We start from the raw sequence: 8,978 nt of genomic DNA on the forward strand, positions 1-8,978 counted from the left end.
ATTGCACTCCGATTCCCCCTCTGCCATCTGAGGACGTGGTGGCCCTTGAGACCCCGTTCTCGGAACAGGAGGTACTGACTACAGTCAAGTCTTTGGCAAATGGCAAAAGCCCCGGCCTGGATGGATTCCCGGCTAATTTTTATAAATTATTTGCTCCAAATTTAATATAATTTATGACGAAGCTCTTCAATTCCATCTCTGAGAATTGCCATTTTGCCCCTCAAACCTTAGCTGCCACGATTGTCGTTATTCCCAAACCAGGAAAGGACCCCTTGGTATGCGCAAATTATCGGCCTATCTCCCTAATTAACGTAGATGTAAAAGTATATGCCAAAGCAATTGCAAACAGACTAAGCTTACTACTTCCTAGCTCTATTCATGGAGATCAGGCTGGTTTTGTACACCGCAGAGAGGCTAGAGATAATACTATAAAAACATTGCTCCTTACCTCCCATATGCATAAACATAAGATCCCAGCATGTCTATTATCTGTTGACGCAGAAAAGGCATTTGATCGCTTGTGGTGGAGCTTTCTAAGGTCTGCCTTGACACAACTTGGGTCCGGACATGCTGGGTAGGATTATGGCACTATATCGGGGTCCCACAGCCCGACTTAAAGTTAATGGTATTTTCTCATCCCCTTTTCATATAGCTAATGGCACAAGACAGGGGTGCCCTCTTTCTCCCTTACTCTACATCATTGCAATGGAGCATCTAGCGGTAGCACTGAGGAATGCATCAGACATCAAAGGCGTCAATGTTGGTCAGAATCATTTCAAATTGTCCATCTATGCAGATGCCCTTTTGATTTACATCACTAATCCAACCACTGCCTTCCCAGTGCAGATGAGAGAGTTCCAACGGTTTGGAGAAGTATCTAATTTTAAAGTTAACTATTCCAAGACAGATGCCCTAAATATATCTTTCCCTGACGATTTAGTTCGGAGACTTCAAACTTCCTTCTCATTTAAATGGGAGGATAAAGAAATAAAGTACCTGGGAGTTTGGATCCTCAGAGATGGGGTAGACCTGTTTTCATTGAACTATGTCCCACTTTTACACAAAACGTTTTTGGATCTTAAAAAATACAGTAGACCTCAGCTTTCATGGTTCGGCCGTATAAACGTTATTAAAATGGATATTCTCCCTCGTTTCCTTTATCTTTTTCAAACTGCCCCAATAGCAATACCTGATTATTTCTTTAATCATTTACAATCTGCTATCAATAGTTTTGTTTGGGGCGCTCGTAGACCCCGAATTAGGCTCTCGGTTTTGACTAGATCCAAGACACAGGGGGGCACAGGTCTCCCTAATTTCAAACGATACTATCAAGCTATTCTCTTGTCTAGATTGGTTGACTGGAGATATAATGACTTGCACAATTAGTGGGTGACTATAGAAAAACTCCTCTCCCCTGGCTCTCTATATTGGGTACCATGGTGTAGTGCCAATTCTAGGCCCCCGATCTCAGACTTTCCACCACTTACGCAGATAGTGCTGAGATTTTGGGATAGAAATCGGGGGAAACTGAAACTCAGTAATACACCGTGCAGACTGAGCCCCCTCTTCGGCAACATTGATTTCCCTCCAGCGGTGGATAGGACTACGTTTTTATGTTGGAGGTCTCATGACCGGGCTCTCTGGGCTCTCCGATGTGGGGGAGTTAGGGGACATATGCCAGTTGAAGGACTTCCTCTCAGGTATTTCTTTTAACAGATCGACCCGATTTGAGTCCTTGATGCTGTCTACTGAGGGCCCGACCCACACAGTCTCCTTGCTTTATAATTTGATCCTGGAAACAGTATCTATTGACACCCCTAGCTTTATTACAGCATGGGAGAGAGACTTGCAGACTACCCTCTCTGAGGCTGATTGCCTGAAGATCTTTACCCTTACACACAAGATCTCTGTCTCTTGCAGATCACAAGAGAAAAATTATAAAATTTTAACACGTTGGTATAGGTGTCCTGTGCTTCTCCATAAATTCAATCCTGCAATCCCGAATACATGCTGGAGATGCGACAATGAGGAAGGGTCTATGCTTCATATATGGTGGTCTTGTAGGCTTCTGCGTAAATTTTGGGGTGCGGTTTTTAATGCCTTTCGCTTGATGACGGGTGTCCACTGTGAACCATCCCCTCAAATTGCCCTCCTTTCATTGATTCCTGGGTCTATAACAACCATAAAGAAAGGAATTCTGAGGTTCTGCTTAGTGGCGGCCAGAACAATTATCCCCCGATACTGGAGAGCAGTGAGGGTTCCATCTGCGGCTGAGTGGGTGTCCGAAATGGATAGATTGGGCCGCATGGAGTCGATGATGGCTCAAGATAGCGACTCTGTGACCGTTCAGGGCCAAACATGGTTCCTTTGGGAGACATTCAAGGTGAGCTTAGAGTTTCGGGACTGGTTAAGTGAGTCCTCTTAACCCCCATATAAGGTAATTGGGACCGAGGATGGTTTAGTCCCTCCCCCCTTTTCCCCACTTCCAATCTTTTTGTCTCTATTTCCTTTGCTTTCTTTTTACTTGACTTTATCTCTTCTTCACTGCCCTTTTCCTACACCATTTAAGAATGTTTAGTTTAAAATTTACTAAGTGGTGTTTGGGCAAGATGAGTCCAATCTGAGATATCTTGGATTACAAGTTTGATTGTTTCTTCATAAAGTTGCATTATACCTGAATGTGAATTCATATGTATTCATATGTATACTATTTTTCTTGATTATTTTTCTTGATTGTTGTATCTTATCTTTGACAAAATTTTAATAAATATATTTACAGAAAAAAAAAAAAAAAGCTACTACATCTAGTATTTTGTATGGCCTCCGTGATTTTTAAGGACAGCACCAAATCTTCTAGTCCTGGAATGAACAAGTTAGTGATATAATGCATCATCTATCTTTCTTCCCTTCTTCAAGAACAAGCTCTCTTAGAGCCTGGATTCTGGATATAGAGTGATGACAACTAGTGATGAGGGAGCATGTTCTGTTAACCCTTTTGGAGAGCATGCTCAGGTGCTTGCCGAGTATCTTCAGCGTGCTCGGGTGTTATGTTTGAATCACTCCTGTGTGCGACTATTTGACAGCTTTAATACTTGTGAGGAATGCCTAAGAAACAGTCATTCCTCACATGTATTTAAGCTGTCAAACAGTCGCAAATCATGTGCATGGAGTGACTCAAACAAAACACCCGACCACGTCGAAGATGCTCGGAAAGTACCTGAGCAGGCTCATAAATCTCGAGTAACGTGCATGTGCGCTCATCACTAATGACAAATTGTCTGTTCAGAATTCCTCATAGGTGTTTGGTTGGGTTCAGATCCAAGTCTCACTGTAGACATCATGCATTTCTCATTGTATTCCTCATTTATCCACCATTTATCTTGGTCTCATCACTCCAGAGTATAAAGTCCCAGGAGTCTTCATATGTTTCCGCATGTGTCCTGGCAGATTGTAGGGCGGCTTTTTTGTGCATGGGATTTAGGAGAGGCTTTCTATGTGGACAACACCCATGTCTGCCATTCCTCTATAGAAAACATTGTCTGCTTTCAGCTCATCTCTCAGTGCTTGGTGAGATCCATGGGAAGTGCTCGGAGGAAGAAGGAATGAACGGGACTTAGAAAGTTACTGATAATCCAGCACTTGTTTTCCGATGTGAATAAAAACAAAAACTTTTATTGAACAAATCAAATTAAAATCATAGAAACATTAAAAAACAGATAGGAGCAAAACATCTCTGCGTTTCTACCTGGTATTTGTGTTCAGTTCTTCTTCATGACATAATAAATAACCAGTAACCGGCTTCTTATACACATCATAGGGTCTAATGCACAGCGGAGACCCCCAGCCCCAAATGGACGAGTGCAAGTATGTCTACATTACCCCTATGGATGATCATATGTCCACAACAAAAAGCATCCGTGCAATAGAAGAATGAAGTGTCTGCATCTATAATGTGTATATTATGTATAATTACTATAAAAGAGGAAAAACACAATTCAGTAAATGGATACAAGGTGTGAACGAAGCTTCATATCACTGGGGAATCTGGGGTCCAATTCCAGAATCCACAAGGCTTCTCTGGGGTGTACTTTTTATACCAATCTCCCCCTTAGCTGGTCTGGTGACATATTCAATACCCACAACTGTAAAGTGATTAATCCCTATTGTGTTGTATGAGATGTTGTGATGCTGCAGATGTATTACGTGTTGTGGGGCCAAGAACGTCCCTAACGTGTCCCCCAATGCGGTGACGTAAGGGTCTGACCGTGCCCCCCACATATTGCAGCAGACAAGCTTCACATTGTATGGTGTCAATGACGTGTGGAGCTACAACTAATGAGATGTCGGATATTATAGGGTTTATTATGGTTAGTAGATGCAGACATTTTTGCTTTGTTCACAGACTTGCACAAACCACATTTATTTCTCCCACATTCAATGAAACCTTTGGTGTTTGTCCTCCACGTGTCAGTTGTCTTTCTTGTTGCTGGATCCTTGTCAGTGTATAACATAGGTAAATGTTTTCTGGTAATATTCACTGTATTATAGGAATCTTCTCTGCAGCCAGTATTGAATGTATCTCTAGACCAGGGGTCTCAAACACGCGGCCCCTAAGACTGCTTAATGGGGCCCGCAGGAACCAGAGCCCCTGTAATGATTGCGGCCTGGTCCTGACTGCCATCCAAGTGAGTGATTCTTTTCAGTTGAATGTTCTTGTCACGCCAGGTGTGAGTGCAATACAGAAGGGAAAGGGAGCCCAGAAACTAAGGGAAAGGTGGAAGAGGTGACTCCTAATCTGGACTAGCGTCACCCTGTCTCCCCCTAACGTCCCTATACAGCCTCCGCAGCTGTCGCCGATCACGTTCCTCACCCTACTATCCCTGGCATAAGGCTATAGCTGGGGGTGGAAGGAGATGAGCACTAGTCAACCTACGCTAGCACTCTATGGCTATGTGCCCACGTTGCAGAATTGAAGCAGAAAATTTCTGCTTCATTTCTGCAAGTCCTCCCCCTTGAAAAACGCATGCGGAATTCCGCACGCATTTATCGTGCGTTTTTCGTGCGTTTATCGCGCGTTTTCCACATGCGGAAACGCAAAATTAATTGACATGCTGCGGATTTTTGAACGCAGCATAAACGCTGCATGTGCATAGAACTTGCGGAATCCCCTTGGGGACCATGGGGAGCGGATTACCTAGCGTTTTACAAGCGTTTCCGCTGCGGAAATTCCGCATCAAAAACGCTTGTAATCTGCAACGTGGGCACGCAGCCTAAAGACAAAAGGAGAAGACAACACAGAGAAATAATAACTTAGCTTTAGAAGAAACTCCAACAGGGTACACGGCCTCAAGACTCCAGAGAGGACGTGATGCTACTTCAGCCAAGTTCCAAGTAGAAATGAATATAACCGGCGACGCCCACCTAGACACACCAGGTATATATACACCCAGACTACAGGGAGGTAGTCGCTGGGTCCTAAACACAGCCTCCTATCTAGGGAGCTGTCTGCAATGCCAAACGTGGAGATCTCCTGCAAACCACTGCAGGGCGACTGTCTGTCACCTCTGACACACCCGTGACAGTTCTACAAGATAGGGACCAGCATGGGCCATTACTACAAGATGGGGGACCAGGATGGGCACATTACTACAAGACGGGGGACCAGGATGGGCACATTACTATAAGATGAGGACCAGGATGGGCACATTACTACAAGAGGAGGACCAGGATGGGCACATTACTACAAGAGGAGGACCAGGATGGGCACATTACTACAAGATGGGGACCAGGATGGGCACATTACTACAAGAGGAGGACCAGGATGGGCACATTACTACAAGATGAGGAACAGGATGGGGTATTACTACAAGTTAGAGATGAGGATGGGCACATTACTACAAGATGAGGACCAGGATGGGCACATTACTACAAGATGGGGGACCAGGATGGGCACATTACTACAAGATGAGGGACCAGAATGGGCACATTACTACAAGATGAGGACCAGAATGGGCACATTACTACAAGAGGAGGACCAGGATGAGGTATTACTACAAGTTAGAGATGAGGATGGGCACATTACTACAAGATGAGGACCAGGATGGGCACATTACTACGAGATGAGGACCAGGATGAGGCATTACTATAAGTTTGGGATGAGGATGGGCATATTACTACAAGATGGGGAAACAACTACAATATGGGGACATTGCTATAAGAAGTTGTTCAGAAATGCTGCTAATTGTAAGAAAGTAAAATCACTGTATATGGCCAATTAGGAAACACAAAAAGGAAATAAAAATTGTAAAACTGTCAAACTGTACCATAGCCCATAAAATGAATGCCATTTAAAAGAATAGAATAAAAAAGCCAAAACTTTTCAAAAAATTATCCAAATGGTGTATAGAGAAAAACAATAGGGTATCATTAAAAATTTCATATCATTCTGCAAAGAACACTGCCCTTCAAATTCACATTTTTTTCTATGTGCAGCCCATATACTTAGTCCGAGTTTGAGACCCCTGCTCTAGACTCATGGATGTTTCCTTCTTTGTGAGTTTTCGGTAATGTATGAAATATTGGACATTGTGGGTGATTTTCCTTTAATCGTTCTATTTGTTTGGCATTAAGTACAGCCGATACCAAACCCTCCTCCAAAAGACAATGTAAGGGGGTATTGTATGAATTAGTAGGATCTCCATCTAGAGTGCGGCATATATTAGTATCGTCATCCATGTTCATAACCTCCGGCTCATACAACCCACTATCCAGAGCTGTGATCGAGCCCCCTTTATCTGCAGCTCTAATGACTTTATTAGGGCTGTGCTCAGGGCCGTATCTGGCATTCATGCTGCCCTAGGCACTTTAAGTGGTCACGCCCCCTACTGGTAATTCATACTAGAAGTGCTCATACCCTTTAGGCCCCCTTCACACGTACCGGAGACACACACGTACACCCATTATAATCTATAGGCTGCGCACATGGTCACACGGACCGGACATATCCGTTTTTTGCCGGCAGCTCGGACGTCAGTACGCCCTGCACACAGATGACATAAAGTGTGACATCCGCACACACGTCTGTGTGACACCTGCCGGAAGAGAGTGCAGAATAGAAATGACAGATATTTAGGTGTTAGATGTGCAAAGATCGAGATAGATGATAGATATCCGTGAGATATATAATTACTGCCCTGTGTGTGGAGTTTACTGTACTTGTGTTTAGCTAATAAAAAAAAAACTACATGGGGTCCACACCTCCTTCCCAGCCTAAAAATACCAGCCCTCAGCCGCCCCAGAAATGACGCATCCATTACATGCTACAATTCTGACGCTTCACACGGTTCTTCCCGATTGCCCTGGTGCGGTGGCGATCGGGGTAATGGTGGTTGGGGTTGATGGCAGCTGTGATTTGTCAAAAATCACAGCTGTCTTCAAGCCCTGGGGTTAGTAGTGGAGAGGCATCGATCAGAGCCCCCATTACTAACCCGGCAATAAAAAAAAAACACAGAAAAAAATACTGTGAGTAAAGACTCCCCGCACTATCCCTCATTCACCAATTTATTGAAAAAAAAAATCCCCTGCAGGTCCGCCGTATCCCACCGAATCCGATGTAGTCCAGAAATGGAAACCTGAAAAATATAAAACAAGAGAAATAAAAACGAGAGACAGTCCCTCGTTCACCAATTTATCACTAAAACACAAAGCTCCGATGTAGTCGACGTTCCCTGAAACTGGCTCCGGCGTCTGTGAATAGCAGTAAAGTGACGGTTATTCACTGGCACCGGGTACAGACTACAACTCTCGTCAGAGCCAGCGGATCTCGCTGAGCACAGCATGAGCCAGAGACTCTTTAAGATGCATCTACACCGGCCAATAATCGGATACTGATCGGCCGATCTAAACCGGCTGACAGTCACCCGATGTACGAGCAAAACATTAGTTCATCAGGTGAAATCATTAAGCTTAAATATCACTGCTCTGGGCAGCAGATCATCCTGTGTAAACGTGCTGCCGAGATACTGCGCAATATGAAAAGTCTGACTCAGATTATTCAGGAGGATCTAAAGAATTTCTCTACATTTGAATTCTCTTGGATGAGTAAATTAAAAATTTGTCTACTTCCCAAAATTTTATATATATTTAGGGCGATTCCTTTACGTTATCCGCTTAAATATATTAAAAGTCTTCAAGATCTGTTGAATAAATTCATTTGGAATCAGGGTGAACCTAGAGTTTCAAAAATTACTCTTATGAAGAGCAAATCAAGAGGAGGATTTGGACTTCCCAAATTTGGTAGCATATTATCACACCAATTTGATTAAACAAACCCAAAACTGGTTTAAAAATAATTATTTATCAGAAAAACTGAAACTGTACTACCACACTCACACTGCCTAAACACACCAGATTTTTCCACCAAAATTTGAAAAAAAATTCTTTCCAAATCAGACAATGTGATTTTCAGGATTTGTTTTCTCATTTTGTCTCTCATAGTTGAGGTCGACCTATGATGTCAATTACAGGCCGACCTCATCTTTTTAAGTGGAAGAACTTGCACAATTGGTGGCTGACTAAACACTTTTTTTCCCCACTGTAAACACTGATAAAAAAAGTTTACTGTTACAAAATATTCTTTATTATAATAAGTACATAAAATTATATAATTAACGATTAAAAAATCCCTACTAAATATGGACTGGATTTGTTTTAGTTTTTTTGTACTATTCATCAGTATGATTATACGCTTAAACAACTCCCATTGCAGGATGATTAAAAAATATAATAAAAAGTGGTATTATGCCACTAGATGGATCAATCCGTAATCACCCTTATTGATCCTGCAAAGACAAGAGGGTAAATAAAACCATGTAGTACATATATATAATAAAAGACAAGCAGTGAGGAGGGGAGTTCCCCCAAAATACGACCCGGAAAGAGGGCCCTATAGTTAACAATACTATTCAAAAGCGTATAAT

Source organism: Phyllobates terribilis, unplaced genomic scaffold (genome assembly GCF_046119375.1).
Source record: "Phyllobates terribilis strain yellow unplaced genomic scaffold, ASM4611937v1 Scaffold_1__5_contigs__length_1240528914, whole genome shotgun sequence".
NCBI lineage: Eukaryota > Metazoa > Chordata > Amphibia > Anura > Dendrobatidae > Phyllobates > Phyllobates terribilis.